This window comes from Cynocephalus volans, chromosome 2 (genome assembly GCF_027409185.1).
Source record: "Cynocephalus volans isolate mCynVol1 chromosome 2, mCynVol1.pri, whole genome shotgun sequence".
Lineage (NCBI taxonomy): Eukaryota > Metazoa > Chordata > Mammalia > Dermoptera > Cynocephalidae > Cynocephalus > Cynocephalus volans.
The window spans coordinates 80907717-80932207 of record NC_084461.1 but is presented as its reverse complement, the minus strand read 5'-3'; the positions used below and the strand labels follow the sequence as shown (position 1 = coordinate 80932207).

The following is a 24491-nucleotide window of genomic DNA, read 5'->3' as shown; positions in this document are numbered from 1 at the left end:
TAATTCTATGACATATTACCTGCTGAATTAATAATGCACTGTATAAAAAAAGTCTTCATCTTGGGTGGTAAGTTTTACTGGATAATGCATTGTTTTCCTGTGAGCTACCATCCATCCAGTGTGTGTCAGCCTAACTTCTGAAAGCAAATAGAGGGAGGAAGAGTAATTAATATCTTAATAAATATTTAAGCTAAAATAGATCAGAGATAGTGTAGTGAAGGGAACCATGCCCTTTGCTCTGTCTTACCCAATGAGCCTTTGCACTTTGTAATGCTAGCAGCATGGGATCATTACAGCAGTGCTGCCCAAGGATTTCTAATTCTGTAGGGGAACAATTTATTTGCTCTTTGACGTATTCTGCTTGATATACATCCTGTGCATTATATTTATGAAACACATTTGAGCAATTTTCAAAGCCATTTTAGGGAGACTAGAAGTTTAATTTAATAGTAAAACATGTCAAGAAGGTTAGTGGGCAAGTAAAATAGTAAATTGATGTGTTTCAAAAGTGAGCAATTCAGAGCACTTAAACATAGGCAAATTAACATTTTATAAATTACCGTATCGATTATTCAACTAGAACTCTGTTTACATTTACTTTAAAAGATTATTAAGACAATATTTCATACTACCTTTGAGGGAAATACATTACTAAGTATTTATTTTCTTCATTATACTTCTAGTTCATGGCGTAATCACTCTCCTTTTGGAATTGTACTTCAAACATTTAAGACATTTGATTATAGGTCAGTCTGTTGAGTAAGTTATGACAGTTAAGCAGTAGTGAAAGCACCATATAAATTTTCAAGACCCCAAAAAATGTATCCTGACCAAGAATACCCAAAGTATTTCATGCAATGAGTCAAGCAAAAGTTAGGCAGATTACAATATTTAAATTTCTGGAAAGCATCTCAGTATTTAAAATATTACTTGAAAAAAAACCCAGTTATTAGATTTGGAATGAGTAAATAGCTTGTTTGTTCTACTATATTTATTTTACTCCCTTTCTTTTGTATGACTGTATCAGGGTCATGATGTTATCTTCTCTATTGTTTGTCCTAAACTTCTTATTATATGGTCTGCTCTGTCAACGACCACGTTAGGACAGAGTTAAAATTTTTAAAAAATTACCTCTGATATCCAGATTCCAGAAATGAATTGTATAAGGCTTTTGAAATATGCAAATCGTAAAGAGTATTCACTTGTCCATGTAAAATGCAAGCAAAAAACAATTTTGTATATTAAGTTTCTTATTTCTTCTTAAACAATTTCTTTTATTTGCCTATGACATGTACAGATTAAGCATCTGAGACATTTCTCCTGTAGGTTTATTTCTTCCTATTTTCTCTTTATCTTGTCACCATTGCTTTGATTTTTTCTTTTGTTCTCTTGTATGTGTGCATTTTTTAGTTCTGTTTTACACATCTGCTTTGTTTATCCCTGCATCTATTTTTTCTTACACCAAGAGAAAATTTTTTGTTTCTTCATTGTTAAGACCTGCTCTCTTTTCTTTTTCCTTTTTTCTTTAATTCTTTTCTCTCTTTTCAGTCCTGCCTTTTTACTTCTTTTCCTTGTGTCTTTTTTGCCTCTTTGTTTATTGTCCCATTTCACTCATCAGTCCAGGTTCCCATTAAAAGCATTAAAAGCTAAAAATAGACCCATGTAGATAACACAACTTTGTAGCTGATAGTCTTAGTTATGAAATTTTTTTCTTAATAAACATGCTTTCTCTGAAAATCTTCTGGAATTGTGCAAAATAGCAGAGGTATGCTGATGCTGTTCAGACATACTTCCAGATAATAAGACCTCGTCCTGTAGTGGGAAAGAGAAGAATGATTCATTTTGTGTAAGGTGCATTAATTCTTAGGTAATTTTGATCCACTCAAGGAATGACTTCTAGTGCTCTCCTTGTCTCTACTTAACTCCAAATAACAAGTGTTTGTTATTTTTAGACACAGAGCATGGTATGTGATAGAGATAAATTAACTTTTATTAATGTATTTCTTAAACATTTATGTTTTGAAATTATTATCAATTCTTTGCAACATCCTAATAGGTAGATGGTTCAAATCATTTTTATCCTTATTTTATAGTTATGGAAACTAATGCACAGATGTTTGTCTAGGATCACATAACTAGAAAATGGTGGAGCTAAGTGTTGAAACCAGGACTTCTAATTACTATAGATTCTTGCCCCTTTCTTCTTTACCACATTGTTCTATCAGTTAAAAATAAAAGTGTCTGAAATATGAAAATTAAATCATATAGTATGGTATGTTATATAAAACTACATCAGATAATGACAAAGGTAGATTTTTGACCTGTTAACATTTAATAGACACTATTAAATGCCTATAAACAATTTATGTACATATTTAATAGGATCACTAATATTAATCCAGATTTACAGTTGAAGAGAATATGGATCAAAAACTTTTAGTAATCTTCAAAAGGACCCATAGCTCTTAATGTAAGCTCCATGAGGGCAGCTAATCAATCTGTGTTGCTCACTGTTGTATCCTTAGAGTCTAGCACAGAGCCTTCATAATAAATTTTTGTAGAACATAGCCTTCACAATAAATAAATATTTATATAATTTTAAATAAGGTGGTGGAGCCAGGATTAAAATCCCAAAGTACTACTACTTTTTTTGTATGTCTTATATTATTAAATTATGCTACTTGATTGTCCATGAGGAAAAATTTAAACAAACCCAAACAAACAAACAAAATAACATTGTTAATCTTCTACCCAATTCATTGGCTGAGGTTACATTCTAAAAATTAATGATAAAAATTCAGCATGTCAAGATTAATTTGATACCTTGATTGATCTATACATTTTCATCTGAATATATAAAAAGTAGTATATCCTGTTTTCCTTTTTAGCTATATAATCACAGTGTTAAAATTCTGGTTGAAATAGAAATGTTTCATTCTGATGTGATGCTATTTCTGTTTTACACATTTGCTCATAAGAGTTGAACCAGGCTGTTGTGCTTGCTCTACTCTGTACACGCTTTGTGCTTTATGGATTCTGTAACTTTGCTTCCTATTCTTTTCCCTTATCCAAATTCCTTTTATGTTGTAGTGCCCAGCTTAAATCCCACCTCTTCTTTTTTAGTAACCAGTCATCTCTCCTTTCTAAAACTCATAGAAATTATGATGATTTGTTAACTTCTGTGGAATTTATCATGTGCTGTCTTGAGATATCTTTGGTATTTATGTCTCATAAGTTAATGAATATTACCAGTTTATCTTTTATGCCTCTCCAGTAGGTTTCCCCATGATCCTCTAGATCTTTGAGCATACTTTCTATATCTTGGCATTGCATGTCAATCCTTAAGAATATCTTAAGATATGAGCCACTCTTTACAATAGTACAGAGGATATTGTGAGGTAGTCAGGAACTGATACTAAACTCACTCCCTAGAATTTAATCTCCTGGAAAGAGACCAAAGCACAAGGACTAGGCCTTAGTCTAGAAATACATAGATACAGGGACCTGCAGTGTAGGAATGGTTGTTCTGGTATCAAACTGGAGTACAAAAGGACAAAAACTCAGACTAAGGAAGATCAGTTAATAGAACTTTATAGAATACAGGCAAAAGTGACTTGATGTTGTTATATTTAATAATGTTGGGTTGGAACTGCTTGAACATTTCTTTCCTAAGGTGAGACTTAGTTGTGGGCTGTGCTGATGGGAAGTAAACAAGAATTAGACCCAGCATGTGAAAAATAAATAAATAAATAAATAAATAAAAACAGATGCTGGGGATGGAGGGGAGGAGAGTTATATGGCCACAGAAAGAAAAGTCCAAATGTAGAGGAGACATTAACAGAATAGGAATCTTGGCAGAGCCTGTCATTGCACATTGAAGATACTCAAATATTTAGGGATTGCTTGCTTGTTGACATCCATCAAAAATCTTATTCCTTAACATGTGAGGTATTTAGTGTTGTCTAGTTTTCTGACTGATTTTTTTTCAACATTCATGTGAATTTTTGTAATTTTTCAGAAACAGCCAGCTATGATATACTGAAGCTTTCTTTTAAAAAATATGCTTTTGATGTTCTAATTTGGGTATGTTCACAGTACTGATGATGGCCAATGAATGTCATCCTGTCTTTTCTTCTGGACATCTTCTCTTCTGTACTAATGCCACTAGAGTTATTTCTATCTAGTGTTTTAGCAACCAAACTTGATTTACAAACAATGATGGCTTCATCTCTGAAACCATTTTATTTTCCTGATATATTCAAGAATTTGAATTTTCTTTTTCTCTGGTATATATTAAATAGTCTCCTTTCAAATTTTTGCAAATATAAACAGGTAGAAGTAGATTCCAAGCCTAAAACCTTAAGATTAGCAAAGTATAATTTTATTTTACTTACTAAATGAGTATAAATAGGTATAACTAACTAGTGGATTATGTAGCACATTTCTTATGCATTAGGAGCAGAGCATGAGAGATCAAAGAACTTACTGTTTCATGTGGCAACTTTCCTTAACTATGAAATAATGTACTTGCTGGCATATATTATGGCTTATTAAGGGGATTGATTTGGTCTAGGCAATAAACATCATGTCAGACATGCCTGGCAGGAAAACCTGCTTAATATGTTTTGTAATAAGATGGAATTTTTTGTTCTTGAAAACATCTGCCAACTGAATTCAAGAGTGAAGACAGAAAATGTCATCAATTTAGTGGTAATCCTATAAATTTAGTTTCTTTTTGAGCAACACATATCAAGACACACAAAATTCCTGGTGTTAATCACCACTGGTAATAGTACTTTGTAAAATGATGAAATAAAAACATTTTATTTTTATATAATGTGTTAATTAATTCATAATGAATTTTAATATTTCAACTGATAAAATTTTAACAAGCATCTTGCCAACAGATCATTTTTTAAAGCATCTGTTTTATAATGTGTTGGGTTGAGAACTGAGTCAAATGGCTAAATATGTACATATATTCTTTAAAAAAACATATTTCTACCCCCATAACTACAAATACACTATTTTTTTTTCCACTTAGGCCACCAGGGGCTGCTGCTGTTCATATTGGATTTTACTTTTCTTAGAAACTGAGTACCCCAATCACATTACATCTTTAGCTTTCTGTTTTCTTTTCTTTTTCCTTTTTTCTTTTTATAGCCCCAAAATCTTTTAAAATATAACTGGAAAAAAGAAAAAAAGGCTTAGCCTAGTACCTTAATAACCAATGTAAAAATTTATTTTTATAAATGTTTTTCACATCCCAAGACATTCATATTTTTCCAAATCAAATTAAAACCTGTAGTCATTGAAAGCAGACTGTGATAATAACTGTTATATTTCCTGTTTGTAGTGTGTGAATAATGTTCAGAATTATACCATGGAGATACAGTATGGAGATAAGGTTAATAGTGCAGAGACTAACAGACCTGAGTTTAAATTCCAGCTCTTCCACTTAATATATACTGTGACCTCATGTTAAGTTCCCTACACCTGAAAAATGGAATGATAATATATGTAAAAAGTAAACGTAGTATCTGGCATATACTCTTGGGGCTTTAGAGCTCATAACTAACATCTTATCTTCTCTCAGGATGAAAATCAATTGAGAGGGAATCCAATTCTGATGGTCTTTGGCCCTTGTAACTTTTAGTACGTTTCTGGGCTGTTTTTTCTGACACCAACCAATTCTTCAATTCTCTGACACCAATTGGGTGTCCCTCAATTCAATTCTGACATTATCTACTTGGAGTTCATGTCAGATCCCACAAGTTAAAGGGCTCAGTGTCCCAAAAGGCTGCCCCCACTTCAGACCTCAGTCACAAGTCCCAGGAACCACTCATAACTTCTGATCTACTGGATATAAATGGGGGTTCCCACACCCTCTCCTCAGGTTAACTAACTTGCTAGAATGGCTCACAGAACTTAGGAAAATACTTACATTTACTGTTTTATTATAAAGGGTGCAACACAGGAACAACCAAATGGAAGAGATGCACAGGGCAAGGTATGTGGGAAAGGGTGCACTGAGCTTCCGTATCCTCTCTGGGCATGCCTACTCCCAGCGCACATTAATGTGTTCACTAACCAGGGAGCTCTCCACTTCTTGGAGGTCAGTGGATGAGGCGGAAAGATTCCACCCTCTAATCTCCTAGTCTCTCTGGTGGCTAGCCCCATCCTGAGGCTGTCTAAGGGCCCTACCCTAAATCACTTCATTAGCGTGAACTCAGGTATTGAAAGGGAGTTGTTATAGATAACAAAAGACATTCCTATCACTCTGGAAATTCCAAGAGTTTTAGGAGCTCTGCTCCAGGAACCAGGGACAAAGACCAAATACATTTTTGTAGTATACCACGACCTCAGTCTTACACTCCTCAGTTTGGAACTCAGCAATATTACATAGGAATCAGACAAAAGGAGATCAAAATACCAGCTTTACTTATTGATATAGTTCAACTGGAAAATTTGACTTAGATCTGTGGCTAATGGTCTTCCTGATATATTCCTCCCAAAAGGAATTTTCCCCTTATCCTGCAAGCACCCTTTGCCTTTCACGTGGTGGAAAGCAAGCAGGATTGCATCCTTTCTGCAAGCCTGCTTGAAAGATGCTCAGAAGGGCTGAACTGAGAATGTTCAGTTTCTTCTCCCAAATATGCTAATCAGATAAACACTCCTCCTGTGGGAAAGAAAGAATGATGGATATGGAGAAAAACTAGGAATGGTACTCTAGCTGAAGTGCCTTCATATGAGGCCAGGAGAGGAGTGGTTCCCACCTGAAAAGAGTGAGTCCCTAATAAAAAAAAAAAAAATCACATTATGTTGCGTTTTCTAACAACTCAATAAAGCAATATTAAAATATAATCACTAACTAGTCACTAAAGCATACCTTAGTTTCTTTATTTTAAGGTTTTAATTTAAAAAGGAAACTAATCAAGCTTGATTACTGAGAAAGTAGCCACAACATTGTTTAATTTTAAAGCATTAAAATTAAGGACCATTCTATTTTGAATCATCAGAAATTAATCTTTATATTTCCATGTTTTATGCTTCCAACATGTAGTAAACACAGTAGATTTTTTGATGAAATGAATATTTCTTACATGAATCTACAAAGCAAGAGAGACAGATCTTTCTGTATATAAATCTATTCTGATATTCACTAGTATGAGATTAAAAGAATTGTTATACTATGTATATATAAAGTACAGCAAATCATAACTAAAGCCAAAATGTTTATTTTAGTTATACTAAGTTTCCATTTATATTGTCAGAGCTAGGGCTCAGACCCTTCACACCCATTGTACAGACTAGGTCCCCAGACCCCTCACACGCCAGGCTGGGTCCCCAGACCCTCACACGCAGGTCTGTGCTACGTAATTGGGAAAGATTCCGGGCTGTTGGTAGATGACACGAGCTCAGTCCTCAGCTTCCTCAGCGGCAGCAGCTTACAGGTCTGGTAGCTTACAGGTTGGGCAGTGGCAGTGGCCTTGCAGAGGGCCCCAGAGTCACTAGCAGCAGCAGTAGCTTAGTGGCCTCCCCATGCCCTCCCCACCCCGGGGCATACCGGGGGTGGGAGGTGCCTTTGGATCAGAGTCACTCATCCTTATGCTTAAGTCCATAACCCAGGACACCTGGGTGCACATGTGCAATTACACTAGACGATAACCAAGGAACACCTAAGTGCACATGCCTTTTTACATCAAATGCTCGGCAAGATTCTGAACATGTGAGGGGCCCTGACCATTTGCCTGTATTTTTCCAACAGTATATAATGACTGAAATATGCTAACACTCAGAAAATTAGTACATTCGTGCTGTAAACTCAATTAACAGCCATTATTAAGAGTACCAAACATTCTTTGGATTTGGTAAAACAAGCCAGTAATGAAGAATTACAAAACAGTAAAAGAATTAGATCTTTAGATTTATAATAGAAATTATGATAAAGACCAAAGCTCTGCATTTTTGGGTTCTTGGTGGACACTGACCAATTTTTAAGGGATTCTGTCATAAATGTGATGTAGTAGAAAGAAAAGAACTTCAGAATCAAAGATAGGCATGCTATCTATAATCTTAATTCTGTCACTTACCAACTGTGACTTTAGGCAAGTCATCGCTCATCTCTTTTTCAGTTTCTTCCTGTGCAAAATAGGGATAATCATATCTATTAGGCTTTTGTAAGGAAATATGAGGTAAATTAACACATATGAAAACAGCGGGTGGTATACCTATGATTCAATATATCTCTGTCTCCTTTTTCTTCTCTTCCTACCTGCTTTTCCCTTGGGAAACATGGGAAGAGTTATGGCAGAATGAGGTCTTTCTCCACTGGTTTATAATCAGTGATTCTCAAACCTTTTGGTCTCAGGATCCAAGGTCCTTAACATTACATGCTCAAACATTATTACATGCTTAAACATTATTCAGGTCACTAAATGGTTTTTGTTTATATGGGTTATAGCTACCATAAAAGGAATTGAAATGGAAAATTTTTATTTTTATTTTTATTTATTTTTATTTTTATTTATTTTATTTTATTTTATTTTGTCGATATACATTGTGGCTGATTATTGTTGCCTCTTACCCAACACCGCCCTCCCTCCCCCCTTCCCCCCTGCCCCCCAACAATGTCCCCTCTGTTTGCTTGTCGTATCAACTTCAAGTAATTGTGGTTGTTATATCTTCTCCCCTCCCCCCCCCCGGTTTTTTCTTTTGTGTGTGTGTGAATTATATATTAAGTTTTAGCTCCCACCAATAAGTGAGAACATGTGGTATTTCTCTTTCTGTGCCTGACTCGTTTCACTTAATATAATTCTCTCAAGGTCCATCCATGTTGTTGCAAATGGCAGTATTTCATTCGTTTCTATAGCTGAGTAGTATTCCATTGTGTAGATGTACCACATTTTCCGTATCCACTCATCTGATGATGGACATTTGGGCTGGTTCCAACTCTTGGCTATTGTAAAGAGTGCTGTGATGAACATTGGGGAACAGGTATACCTTCGATTTGATGATTTCCATTCCTCTGGGTATATTCCCAACAGTGGGATAGCTGGGTCGTATGGTAGATCTATCTGCAATTCTTGGAGGAACCTCCATACCATTTTCCATAGAGGCTGCACCATTTTGCAGTCCCACCAACAATGTATGAGAGTTCCTTTTTCTCCGCAACCTCGCCAGCATTTATCATTCAGAGTCTTTTGGATTTGAGGCATCCTAACTGGGGTTAGATGGTATCTCAATGTGGTTTTGATTTGCATTTCCCGGATGCTGAGTGATGTTGAGCATGTTTTCATATGTCTGTTGGCCATTTGTATATCTTCCTTAGAGAAATGCCTACTTATCTCTTTTGCCCATTTTTTAATTGGGTTGCTTGTTTTTTTCTTGTAAAGTTGTTTGAGTTCCTTATATATTCTGGATATTAATCCTTTGTCAGATGTATATTTTGCAAATATTTTCTCCCACTCTGTTGGTTGTCTTTTAACTCTGTTAATTGTTTCTTTTGCTGTGCAGAAGCTTTTTAGTTTGATATAATCCCATTTGTTTATTTTTCCTTTGGTTGCCCGTGCTTTTGGGGTCGTATTCATGAAGTCTGTGCCCAGTCCTATTTCCTGAAGTGTTTCTCCTATGTTTTCTTTAAGAAGTTTTATTGTCTCAGGGTGTATATTTAAATCTTTAATCCATTTTGAGTTGATTTTAGTATACGGTGAGAGGTATGGATCTAGTTTCATTCTCCTGCATATGGATATCCAGTTATCCCAGCACCATTTGCTGAAGAGGCAGTCCCTTCGCCAGTGAATAGGCTTGGTGCCTTTGTCAAAGATCAGCTGACAGTAAGTGTGTGGGTTGATTTCTGGATTCTCTATTCTATTCCATTGGTCAGTGTATCTGTTTTTATGCCAGCACCATACTGTTTTGGTTATTATAGCTTTGTAGTATAGCTTAAAGTCAGGTAGTGTTATGCCTCCAGCTTTATTTTTTTTGCTGAGCATTGCTTTGGCTATTCGTCGTCTTTTATTGTTCCATATAAATGTCTGGATAGTTTTTCCATTTCTGAGAAAAATGTCATTGGAATTTTGATGGGGATTGCATTGAATTTGTATATCACTTTGGGTAATATGGACATTTTCACTATGTTGATTCTAACAATCCAAGAGCATGGGATATCTTTCCATCTTCTTGTATCCTCTCTAATTTCTCTCAGCAGTGGTTTGTAGTTCTCATTATAGAGATTTTTTACCTCCTTGGTTAACTCAATTCCTAAGTATTTTATTTTTTTGGTGGCTATTGTAAATGGGTAGGCTTTCTTGATTTCTCATTCTGCGTGTTCACTATTGGAGAAAAGAAATGCTACTGATGTTTGTGTGTTGATTTTGTATCCTGCTACTGTGCTGAAATCATTTATCAATTCCAGCAGTTTTTTTGTAGAGGTTTTAGGCTGTTCGATATATAGGATCATGTCATCTGCAAACAGGGACAGTTTGACTTCATCTTTTCCAATCTGGATGCCCTTTATTTCCTTCTCTTCTCTGATTGCTCTGGCTAATACTTCCAACACTCTGTTGAATAGGAGTGGTGAGAGTGGGTATCCTTGTCTAGTTCCTGTTCTTAAAGGAAAAGCTTTCAGCTTTTCCCCATTCAGGATGATATTGGCAGTGGGTTTGTCATATATGGCTTTAATTATGTTGAGATACTTTCCCTCTATACCTAACTTATAGAGGGTCTTTGTCATGAATGAGTGCTGAACTTTATCAAATGCTTTTTCAGCATCTATAGAGATGATCATATGGTCCTTGTGTTTGAGTTTATTAATATGGTGTATCACATTTATTGATTTGCGTATGTTGAACCAACCTTGCATCCCTGGGATGAATCCCACTTGATTGTGGTGAATAATTTTACGTATGTGTTGCAGTATTCTGTTTGCTAGTATTTTAGTGAGGATTTTTGCATCTATATTCATCAAGGATATCGGCCTGTAGTTTTCTTTTTTGGTTATATCTTTACCTGGTTTTGGTATCAGGATGATGTTTGCTTCATAGAATGAGTTTGGGAGATTTGCGTCCGTTTCAATCTTTTGGAATAGTTTGTAAAGAATCGGTGTCAATTCCTCTTTGAATGTTTGGTAAAATTCTGCTGTGAATCCCTCTGGTCCTGGGCTTTTCTTTGTTGAGAGCCTTCTGATAACAGCTTCAATCTCCTTTATTGTTATTGGTCTGTTCAAATTTTCTACGTCTTCATGGTTCAGTTTTGGGAGCTTGTGTGTGTCCAGAAATTTATCCATTTCCTCCAGATTTTCAAATTTATTGGCGTGTAGTTGTTTATAGTAGTCTCGAATGATTCCTTGTATTTCAGATGAATCAGTTGTAATATCGCCTTTTTCATTTCTAATTTTTGTTATTTGAGTCTTCTCTCTTCTTTTTTTTGTTAGCCATGCTAATGGTTTGTCAATTTTATTTATCTTTTCAAAAGACCAACTTTTTGATTCACTGATCTTTTGAATTGTTTTTTGGGTTTCAATTTCATTCAGTTCTGCTCTGATCTTAATGATTTCTTTCCGTCTGCTAACTTTAGGATTGGATTGTTCTTGTTTTTCTAGTTCTTTAAGGTGAAGTGTTAGGTTGTTCACTTGCCATCTTTCCATTCATTTGAGGTGAGCATTTAATGCAATAAATTTCCCCCTTAATACTGCTTTGCAGTATCCCACAGGTTTTGGTATGATGTATCATTATTTTCATTAGTTTCAATAAATTTTTTGATTTCCTGCTTGATTTCTTCTTGGACCCATATGTCATTAAGTAGAATGCTGTTTAATTTCCATGTGTTTTTATAGTTTCCAGAGTTTCGTTTGTTATTAATTTCTAGTTTTAATCCATTGTGGTCTGAGAAGATACATGGGATAATTCCAATTTTTCTGAATTTATTGAGACTTGATTTGTGACCTAATATGTGATCTATGCTGGAGAATGATCCATGTGCTGATGAGAAGAATGAATATTCTGAGGTTGTTGGATGGAATATTCTGTAGATATCTGTCAATTCCAATTGGTCTAGAGTCTTGTTTAGATCTTGTGTTTCTCTGCTGATATTTTGCCTAGATGATCTGTCTAATATTGAGAGTGGGGTGTTCAGGTCCCCTGCTATTATGGTATTAGTGTCTATTTCCTTCTTTAGGTCTAATAGAGTTTGTTTTATAAATCTGGCTGCTCCAACATTGGGTGCGAACATATTTATGATTGTTATGTCTTCTTGATGGATCAGTCCTTTTATCATTAAGTAGTGTCCCTCATTGTCTCTTTTTATGGTTTTTAGTTTAAAGTCTATTTTGTCAGATATACGAATAGCTACTCCAGCTCATTTTTCTTTTCTGTTTGCGTGGTAAATCTTTTTCCATCCTTTCACTCTTAGTCTGTGTGAATCTTTATCGGTGAGGTGGGTCTCTTGTAGGCAGCATATAGTTGGGTCCTGCTTTTTGATCCAGTCAGCCAGTCTGTGTCTTTTGATTGGAGAATTTAAGCCTTTTACCTTAAGAGTTGTTATTGAAAGGTGTTGATTTATTCCTAGCATTTTATTGTTTGTTTGGTTGTCTTAGGTGTCTTTTGTTCCTTGCTTTCTGATTTACTGTTTGGTTTCTGTGTTTGTTGGTTCCTTAGGTTGTAGATAGCGTTTTTGTTTGCTTGTTTTCTCTTCATGAATGCCATTTTTATTATACTAGTGGGTATTGATTTTTCTTGGGTTTTTATGGCAATGGTAGTTATTTTTCAGGAACCAAACCCAGTACTCCCTTGAGGATTTCTTGTAAGGGTGGTCATGTGGTAGTGAACTCCCACAGTTTTTGTTTGTCTGAGAAATATACTATTTGCCCTTCTTTTCGGAAGGATAGCTTTGCAGGGTAAAGTATTCTTGGCTGGCAATCTTTGTCTTTTAGTATTTTGAAAATATCATCCCATTCCTTTCTAGCTTTTAGGGTTTGTGATGTAAAGTCTTATGTTAGCCTGATTGGGGCTCCCTTGTAGGTGATTTGATGCTTCTCTCTTGCAGCTTTTAAGATTCTCACTTTGTCTCTGAGTTTTGCCAATTTGACTATAACACGTGTTGGAGAAGGCCTTTTTGGGTTGAATACGTTTGCAGATCGTTGAGCTTCCTGGATCTGAAGATCTGTGATTTTTCCCATACCTGGGACGTTTTCTGCCACTATTTTATTGAGTATGTTTTCAATGCAATCTCCGTTTTCCTCCCCTTCTGGTATACCCATGACTTACATATTTGAGCGCTTAAGGTTGTCTGATATCTCTCTCATAGGAAAATTTTTAAGTATTTATTTTAAAGTAGCAATAGTAATACTTTTATATAAATATATTTAATACACAAATAACATATTTTTATGGGAAATAACTATATCTTCCAAGACAAAAAACACCTAGTAAGAAGTGTGGTGTTTCTGAAAATTCCTTTACTATCTGACTTAATGGAAGACAGCTGAATTCTTACATTGTTATTGAGCAAAGGCCCGCTGCCTAAGGCACACAGAAGCCAAAGCTGTGCCACTGGTCTTTTAGAAAAGAAAGAGCTTTGTTGCATGGGAGGCAAACTCAAATATGTCTGTCTGATCTGGGGTTGAATTAAACTTCTAGGGGTTAGGGGAACATTTTGGTATGCAGAAACGCTGGTGGAGCAGGTTTTGATTGGTGGGCTTAACTCTGGAACTGTCTGGACCATGGGCCCCTGGCTCCTGAAATGGCTCCAGTGCTTCAGGTGCTGTTCATGTCTTGGCCTCCTTGGTTCTGTGGGGAGAAACGTCGATTCTGGATGTTATTTGGGGGTCAAGGCTGCTTCTATTATGCATGCCCAGGCTGCATGATTTGCAAATTTCAGCTCAGCTCCATCTGCAAGAAATCTTAGGCCATGGTTAAATAGATCCGGTTTAAGTTGGTCGCATGGTTACCAACATCTGTTTCCCTATTTACTGTCTTGTGATAAGTTGTCTTCATTGACGTATATGGAGAAAATCTGGGCTCACACAGATAAGCAATTGTAAAAGGAAGGACCATTTTTATAGCTTTTTCAGATAATTGTTTATATTCTTTTGTTACACCATACTTAACAAGTAGTTTCTTAAAGATTAGTTGCTGCATGGACTCTAATACACATTTCATACTCTAATGAAAATCCATTGGTCTGTCCTGTGCTTTGAATGGATCTTATACTGATGAATGATTTTGTAACATCATGCATTAGTCATTTGGAAAATATTGTTTCACTGAGTTATGCACACCATCCGAATGTTGATACAGTTTATTATACACTATAAAAAGTTTCTATCTATTAAAATTACCAATATTAATCAGAAAAGTTTTGAGAATTGAAAAACTATCAAGCTTATCAGGGAAGATACGTGTTTCCCAAAATTCTAACTTTAGCAAGAAAGCTTAGTTTTTATCACTGGCAACAAATACCATCAGTTGTTTTCCTTGGACTGTCAGGCTTACTTTGTTCATTGTCAAGAAAATGTCTTCCAAATACCTGAATAATCATAGTTGGTCTTACAAGTAAAAAATGGTGTTCATTTAAGAAAGCGGCTGCTTTAGCTTGAAACTCAATCCCTATGCAATACCTTCCTTCCAGACAACCACCATGCATAGTTTGATATGCAAGTGCTTTATGTGTACTTTCATTTCATCACTCAGAATATTAAACAGACATATATTCATGGGTTGAGATTTAATAAAAGTAATTTTACTGCTTCATCAACATTTTAAAAGTGAAGTTGGGTTTTTTTCCCCCCTGTATGTGGCAATGAAGAATATGACTACAAGTATAGTTTGATACCACTGCCTTCATCTGTGCTGTCACAGTTTTATCCTCCATTGCTTTTTAACCATTATTGCCAATGCCAACACAATGACAAACATAAATAATGTCTTAGTATTATAATGAAATAATTTTGACCTTGCAGTCTCCCTGAAAGGATCTCAGGAACCTGCAGAGGTTTGGGGACCACATTTCTAGAAGAACTCATCTCCATCTCTCTTTTGGAGTTGAACATAGAAACAATGAAAGAAAGTAGCATGTAAGACTAGAATAAGAACCATATTTCAGTTGATTTGTTAGTTAATGCAAAACTAGATCAATCAATACGAGCAGCTATGTAAACTGAAATAGAGAACTAGAATAGGGTAGGGCTAGTTCATTGAGGCTTTTGGATCTATTCAGTTTTAACTCTTCTCATTTGGACTCAGGGAGCACTGTGTGTAGACTGCTCCATCTGCTCCCGCTCTCCAGCTACCCTTCCCCCTTCCCCTTATGGAAACTAAAATATCAGTCCACTGACAAGGCCAGTGGAATTTGAGGATTTAGAATTTGTTTTCTACTGCTCTACTCCCAACAACAGAAGGCCCTGGAGAATCACTTGGCTGTTTGGGTTTTAGCAACTGCAGCTTTTATTCCCTTCCTGTTTCCCCTAAAGTGGGTCTCTTGCTTCCTAAGAGAGCCGAGATATTTGTGCCTACTTTCCAGCTGGGATCTAATTTATTACATATTCTACTAACCCTTTACTGGTTCTGTCTCCCTGTTTTAAGTTTGCCTTGCTTTGCATTAGACTGATTCGATAGTAGGTAAGAGTTGCTGGTATCTGGTATGGATGTGATTCAGGTTGAGTGCTGCTAACTACAGCATTATCACCTTAGGCAAATCACTTAACCAGTTTTAGTCTCAATTTTATCATCTGAAAAGTAAGGATAAAATAGTATCTACTTAATAGGGTTGTTAGTGAGAATTTAAAAAGGTAATGCAATTAAGTACTTAGACTACAGAGTTTGGCACATATTATGCCCTCAATAAATGTTAATTATAATTATTGTAATATGTTTCATTTACAATCCAAGTTGCATCTGTCCATGACTCTGTTTCTGAAGCTATGCTCTTCCTAGTTCTCCAAATTGTTTCTTGTGTAAGATAACATTTGACAGTAACTGTCTAAAATACAATTAGATTGACCATGCCTCTATTTGACTGTTTGTGAATGTTGGCCCCTCCCTGCACCCCCTCAACCTCCATCCCCTTCTTGGGAAGAAGGGGCAATTGAAGATTCTCTGTCTCCAACTTCTTCCCCCTAGATGAGGACTTTGTACATCCATTTGTCATGTTAGAAGTAGTTGTTTGTTTGTTTGTTTGTATAATCCTCAGAATAGTCTAATATATTTCCTTGAATTTACAAATATCTAAAACGAGGCTAAGAGATGTGAATAGATTTACTCAGAGTTACCGTATACACCTAATAAGAGTAACTAAACCAAGGTGTGAGCCCATCTGACTGCAAAGCCTATGTTTTTCCCACTATACTACATTAGTATTTCCCTTATAGATTCATTTTATTTTGATTTGAATTAGATATGTGCATTTGTAAACATAAAATTATATGTTGATTTATATGTTTTGAGCATGAAATTACAGCTTAGAACATTATTGATTTCATCTCATACTCATATAATATTAATTTTATTCTCAAATATTATTTTTATTAATACAAGAGTAAAACATTAGTTTTTATCCTGAAAAATAACAGATGTAATTATTGGCTCATTTAGGTAATCTGTGAAAACAAAGGTAAAATTAGCTTTGAATATTAATCATAATGGTCATATACCAAGACTTTCCATAATTTTTCTTTGTCCTAAAAGTAATTCTTATACCTGAATTTATTTTCCTAAAAGCTTTAACATAGCTTACTAAATGTCCAATAATTGGTGTGTCTCTGTGAAATTTTGGAAAATCCCCTCCCCCAGAAGGTGACAAGGAGAAAGATTACAAGGCTCTATCTTCTGGGATAAAATTTTATGTTTCTGTCATAGCAATAATATTATCAATAATTTCCAGAGCTATGTAATGGATTAATAAATTTAAAAAAAAAACAAAACTTCGAACCATCAGATAAAAGTTTAGTTTTAGAATTAGAATTTTACACTGGTAAATTAGGTAAATCTATTAAGACTAAAATCTATTTAGTTGTTATTGAGAAGAGGAACTTGTGGTTTTTTGTAATGTTGCTGTTCTAAATTTTGGGCAGTGAAGCATATTTTTCCCATATTAAAGGGAGTGTGTACAACCCATTCAGCCCACATTTGTTTACTGTTTTATAATAAGAGTATGTTTGGGAATAGCATTATTTATAGGAGAAGGATTCTACCAGAATAGGTTGCCAAAAGATAATATCTAAAACTCGGTAGGTATTTTTTATACATTCCAAGTCCATCTAATTTATTTGTAGGTGTCGATAAGGAAACTAAGATTAAGAGAAATTATATAACTTGCTCAGAGTTGCACGGTTATTTGTGACAAAGCTAGTACTGGGACCTACCATTCTGGTTCTCGATATTTTCATACTAACATGAGGTTTTTTCCCCCCTCATTTCATATTCTGAAGTAGCTTCTCCTTTGGCCTTTGTTTCAGTGGCTGGAGAGAGAGAGAGAGTGAGTGTGTGTATGTGTGTGTGTGTAGATTATTAGGCAGGGGAAGGGATAAGTACTCATTAAGTAATTTAGGTTTGAAGCTAAAAGTTACTTGAATAAACACTATTTCTAACATAATCAATTTTAAGATTAAGAGGAAGAATATAAATTTGAGAACCTTGGTGCATTATATGTGAATTGTGACATTAACTCTATATTTCATTCACTCCAGTGTTCTTTACTTTTTTTTGGTGGCTGGTCAGTATGGGGATCTAAACCCTTGACCTTGATGTTAGCAACACCACACTCTAGCCAAGTAAGCTAACTGGCCAGCCTGCTCTTAGTGTTCTTTATTTTGATTTCACACAGGAGAGTGAAAGAATTCCCTCAGAAATTCTTGTGCAAAGTACATATATAAATAATAATGCCATCAAAGAAAGGCTATTATTTGCACCTATATAGCTCAATCAATTGAAGATTGCTTGGATTATTATCTTTTTTCATTGACCCTCAAACCTTTTATCACATTTTAACATCTTTGAGTTTGGGAAAGCATCTCAAAAATTAATGGCATATCACAGTTTATTTAGCAGTGTTTTTTCTCTTAATGGTACATAAAACAGTAGTGTCTTTTAGCATTGATGGCATCTTAGATAGTGAAATATGGTATAAGACAGTGCTGCCTAGTTACATAGCTCTAAGGGGACAAAATTCTTATCTGGTACCTTCCAGAGATGTGCAGCATGTATACTGTGTCCTAATGGGGTAGCGTTAGTAGAGGTGATGTGGAGGTTCATTCATTTTCCTTCATTTTACACCATATTTGACCCCACAAATTGTATCAATACCACCTGCCTACTCTTTGGTAAGTAGGTATGCCTCCATAAATGTTTCTTTACATATTTACACATTATTGTAGTCAATTGTGTTCATATATTTGCCAAAGCAGATTGAGAGCAAATTTGCATTCTCTCCAGTACTAGATATATTATTGAGAAGAGGTAGATCTTTAGATAGTATACATAGATGATAAATCCAAAAAGTAATGACTAAATTGTTGGGTTAAGTAGAGATGTTAGCCCTTAAATATCCTAATTGTTTGCATAATGTCTTTTACTTTTAAAATTTCTTTTGGCATTTTCAAGATACCTGAAATAACTATTAATTTGGTAAAAGTAAAATCTCAGTAATAGGTTGAATTCTGTTAGTACACCTTCATTATTTTTGTACCATGTCTCAAGTGCTAGACGTTAAACATAAAAGATTGGAGGAAAAAAGAAACATATAATTTCTACTCAGGACACATGAAATTAGCCAGGATAGCATATCAAGATATCAAATGTATCTTGAAACGGAAGGAACATATTCTGTTTAGTGGCACATGTTAGAATGAATTTCCACACATTAGAGTGAATTTCCTAATATTTCAGTTCATTTGAGCACTGTTTACAAAATATCATGCTAGCCCTTTGTGAAATACAGACATAGAAAAGCCAGAATCCCTCTTCTCGAGGAGCTCACAGTGTAGTGGGGAGGCTGAAATATTCCTAACCAACCCTGATATTAGGCAGATTGTGGTCAGTATTCTGATGCAGTTCACATGTAGCATTGGAGATGAGTAAAGGAAAATTTATTTTTTGATGGAGACTTGAAAGGTGCTTTCACAGCTATTAACATATCATTAGTAATAAAAGTCAGATACTTAAGGATTCAATTATAGACCAGATTGAATTTTAAAATTTGAGAATTACCTTATATGTTTTCTTTACTAAATACAATTTGTCATTGCAACAACAACCTCAGTTTTTGTGCAAATTATATAAATTTCTTTACATAATGTTATATAACATGATTTTTTGTTGAATATTATAAACCACTTCAAAATTTGGCACTTAAAAAGTATTAATTTGGTGGATATTTTTGACACGTTCTGAAAACTATTAATATTTCAGTTTCCAGTAATGTGGTAGTATTTATTCATGCTGCTTAAAATTCTTTTGCCTCGACTTTTGCTCAAATGAAGCTAATCAAATGGATAAGAAGCATTTCAAAACTGCTAGAACCATTTAATGTCCCCTAACTAATTCTTTCCTTCTTTTGCTTTCACCTCGTCCACCAAACGATCTGTGGTATATTCACTGACAGCCCTTGTTGTTTAGAAGAAATAATATAATTGAAAATAATTGCATCTGACCTTTTAATAAAACTTTTAATAAAGTTTTATAGGTCATAAAACATTTTCACTTACATTTTATCCTTTAGGAAATATAATATGAAGTTGATAATTAGCAGTTTTCAATGAAAACTATGATTTTTATTTAGTTTTTTCACATTTTCTTAACTGCTAATGCTATTACTGACATTTGTTAGTTCCTTCTTGTGTGGGTTTAAATAGTTATTTTTGGCAAAAGATCTAACTAGCAACTTTCTTCATAAAGGATTAAAATGAACAAATTGATCTTCATGGGAGTCTGTGAAGGTCCTGCTCTGTTGCAAATGATTTTAACTGTTGGAATATCTTACATAATATAGTTTCAGTAGGAGAGTTCCTGAGGAGGTTCCACTCTAATGCTAAAATAACTGTGTTTATCCACATGCACATGCCTTCCTTCTTTACACTCCCTCTCCCCCATTACTTTGACTTTAGTTTTTACTGGAAAAGTTTTTATGTTATTCCCTAAGTAGAATATTATAAGCTTCATCATGATAAAGATTCTGAGTTAATTGGCTTTTTGTACCCTGAAGCACCTAACAAGATACCTTGAACATAATAATTCTTAAGTTGTTGGATGAATAAATGAGTTAAATGGCTTATTTTAAGATTTGACTTTACTTAGACAATGGCCATAGGAGAGCTGCCCTCTCCTCACCTTTCTGATCTCATTTCCTGCCCCTCTTTCCTTTACTTATTCCATTCTATCCACATTGGCCTCCTGCTTTTCAGTCTTTGCACTGACTGTTCCCTTACCCTACAGTGTTCTGCCCGTAGATATATGCATGTTTAACTTCCTGAACTCATTTAAGTATTCTCTCCAATATCATCTCAGTAGAGGCATACCTTGACCACTGTAATTGAAATTACAACCCTGCTTACCCCCTCCCATTTTCCTTACCCAGATCTACTTTTTCCTTTTTCCTTAACACTTACCACCTTCTATCATATCATATAAATCACTTATGCATTAAATATTGTTTATTGTCTATCTCCCCTATTACTATGTAAGCCCTAAGAGGGCAGGTATCTCTATTTTGTCATCAGCCTGCCACAAGTGCTTAGCATAATGCCTGGTACAAAGTAGGCACTGAGTAAAATTTGGTGGTTGACTCTATAGGCTGAAATGTACTGTTTCATTTGGATTCTCATATACTGATAGAGATTATCGTAATAATTAATTGTATCTGATGCCTTTTTTTGAGAACTTACTATGTGCTAGATACTGCACTAAGCACTTTGTGTATGAATCTTGATTTATCTTCAGTTAGCCTACTTTTCACTATATTGGGAGTTGTTTATGTTCTTTTGTCTTATACTTAATTGAATATTCACCCTGTGTTATTCATCTTTGTATCCATAATGTCTGACTCATTGTGTGGACCCCAAATATTAATTAAATGAAAGAGTGAGTGAAAAATTTTTTATTTTGACAAGTATGGTTAACTTATGTTCTTATAGGGAAATATAATATGGAGCCTAGTGACTAGAATAGAGAAAATATATACTTTTTTAAGATTATGAAAAACTAAAACTGAATATATTTTAAAATTTTCAAGAATATATTTTAAAATATTTAAAAATATATTTACATATGAAGGAATGTGTTACATTTCTTTTAATGGGTAATCTCAAATGTTATTGAATCATGTTAATAGTTTAAGTAGTAGTACCAACCATTGAGCTAAAATTATGCAGCAAATGGTTGCTTGTTGACCTAAGGTATTTCAAAATTTTGAAAGATTAGTAATAAAAAATATGCTATATTTAAAAGGCTTACGTGAAGATCCTCTCTCTATTGAGTAGCCTTCCAGTTTATTGTCCTCTGGAGTCCAGGGCACACTCAGGAAGCCAAAGTAATTCTATAAAAAAGCCACTTAAATGACCCCTTCAGTTGTGCTAAGCTCTATTCCCACCCTCTCCATTCTGAGGAGTTTTTGTCCCTTCAGAACCTCCTTTGGCTTCATACCAAGGTTCTGCCTGCCCTGTGTAATGTGGATGGCCTGCCTGTCTTTCATGCAGCAGCTGCCCAAGATGCTGCTTTCTCCAGAGCTATAACCTAAGTGGCAAGGGACATCTCCCTTCTCACTGGCAAGAGATGGGAGGTGGGAAGTAGATATTCTAGATTCATCTCTCTGGGTCCTTACTTCGTGGGGAGAAAAAAAGCAGGCAGTTACTCTAAATTATTCTAAATTAATATATTAATATAATTCTCAAAATTAGGCCCACTTAGGTTATAATGATTATTTTTAGACATTTGGGATGAAATATTCCTTTCATAATAGTCAATTGAACACTTAAAAGTGGAACATTTTTAAGAAGTAACTAATATTATTGGACATTTTCTAAGATTCTATTCAAATTCTAAAGCATTCTTTAGAATATGCTGTCTTATATCTGTTATCTAACCTTAATGTCTCATCCTTTTTAAAAAACTTCCTGATCCTCCCTCCTTCCCTCTGTTCCCATGCAGAAATAAGCCTGTGCATAGGAACACACACACACATACACAAACAGACAAATGGTCACAGCCTCCTGTTAGCCACCTTGTATATTGCATTTAGCATAATTTTTATCACTTTCTGAAATTAAAGAAATAATTAAGGTTAAATGTTTATTCCCCCAAATAGACATCTAATTATTTAAAAGAAAGACATATTTTTAGGGCTTGAATAAACATCTGTTTAGCAAGGTTGTCTGTAATAGTATTATCATTTGATTCATACTGGAGTCTCTAGTTCATTCTGTGCCTAAGAGAGTTAAGTTCAAATTGTGGTGCATTGTGCAGATTGTCTAGGTCAAGCTGCTTAAGACTTTCAGGGGAACTTATTGGTGACACTATTGTGATGTGGAAATGCTGTTACTATTTCAATCATCAGACTCAACTATTACTGCTGAAACCCACTATAACTTATGTGCTTATTAACAAGGAATTTGTTGATAATAGCTCTAACACTTGAAGAGTCATCGAATTTGAATGAATTTACATTTGTAAATATGCTCTGGCATACATAACATTGAATATACTTCATTATATTAGACATTTTTATATTAGGGAAGTGATAAATTATAATATTTAATTTTAAGGTTAAGAATATTGGCAAAGATGTGGCAAAGATATTGGTCTGTTTTTATTCAAATGTTCTAATAGAAGATCGAAATTTTCTATTACCTCTAAGTAGAATATACATGATCAAAACAGTATATCTCTTTCTAAATGAGAAAAACTTTATAACTTAATTTGGGAAAGTGTTAAAAATTGTGAAACTCAAATAACACATGACCCTTTTTGTAAGAACTCAATAATAACAATGTGGACACCTGATAGAGAAATGTACTAGGTTCTAGAAAGTACCTGGGTTATGGGCACGGGTGAGACGTAATCCAGATGGGAGGTGAGAGTGGAAGATCCATCGAAAGTTTCCTGGAGGAAGTGATACTTGGAATGATCTTAAATAAGTTAGCAGATCTATTAAAAGAAAGTAGAAGTTTAGGAAAGGGAGTAGTGAGAAAAAGGGCATTCCGAAGAGAAGAAATTGCATAAACAAAGGCATGGGAGCAAGAAATAGTATGTGTGTTTGGTTTTGGAGGAAGATGGTTAGACCAGAAAGTTTAACACTAGGAATAAAATTATTTGTTTACAAAAAGAAATATTTAAAAGAATATGCTGATTTTCAAAACAGATATGGTGATTTTTGCTTAGTTGCTTTATTTTACATCTTGAACCAGAACGGGAATTCAGCTGTTTATTGTGTTCATTTAACATAAATATTACAGTTTTTTTCTGTATGGTTTACCCTTTAATGTTTTGTTTAAAAAGTTCTTACCTACTCTGAGGGCACAAGTATATTCTGCTATTTTCTTTCATGTGCTTTAGAGTTTTTCCATTCACATTTAAGTCCATATTCTATCTGGAATCGATTTTTATGTTTGGAATGAGGTTTGAATCCAGTTTTATTTTTTTCGATATTGATAATTATCCTGACCCTATTTATTCGACAGAACGTCCTTTCTTCAATAATATTTACACGTAAGTATTTAAACACTAGAAATTTGTTTTTATGTTTATTGTGTGGATAGATCTCATTAAAATTTCTTTCAAAATAGTTAATCAGTTTTCCTAACATCGTTTTTAAAATAATACATTCTTCTTCCACTGATTTGAAGTGCCACCTTTACCATAGATTGGATTCTTGCATTCTTGCCTTTGTTCCTGGGTGGTCTTCTATTCCTTTCAAATGTCTGTCTATACTTACCAATGCCTTTCTAGTACAATTATTGAGTGTTGGGTTTTTTTGGTGGCTGGCCAGTACAGTAATTAAACCCTGGACCCTTGGTGTCATCAGCATCACAGTTTAACTAACTGAGCTAACCAGCCAGCCCTAATTATTGAGACCTTATAGAATATTTAGTATCTGGTGGTGTCTCAAGTTAATCCTAGTCCTCATTTTGTTCTTTTTTCCTCTCTCTTCCACACACACTGATTTAAAGTTAGAATTTTAGCTCTCTTCTACTGCCATTACCAACAACATTCTCTTATCCCTTTCCTTCTTTTCCTTTCCCTTTCCCTCATCTCTACCTTTATTAACATAATGTTAGGTTATAGAGGTTTTTTTTTCTTTACATTAATAGTGTTTTCCTTCTGGAATAATTCTTTTACATTTGCAAAAAGATAAATAACTATATTTATAACAATTATCTGTCTTTTTAATGTTTCAGTTCTCATTGCCAGTGCTTTTTATGCTATTTCTCCCCAATGCATATATGCTAAATTTTATATCCTGGGCAATTGAAATAGATGATGGATTCTAGAAGTAGTTAGGATGCT

At 34.6% G+C, this 24491-nt stretch overlaps 1 protein-coding gene across 4 annotated transcripts in view; it reads left to right on the top strand.

The window, feature by feature from the left end:
- ARB2A (ARB2 cotranscriptional regulator A) overlaps positions 1 to 24491 on the top strand; it is a 440538-nt gene that overhangs the window by 195849 nt on the left and 220198 nt on the right. The window lies entirely within an intron of this gene.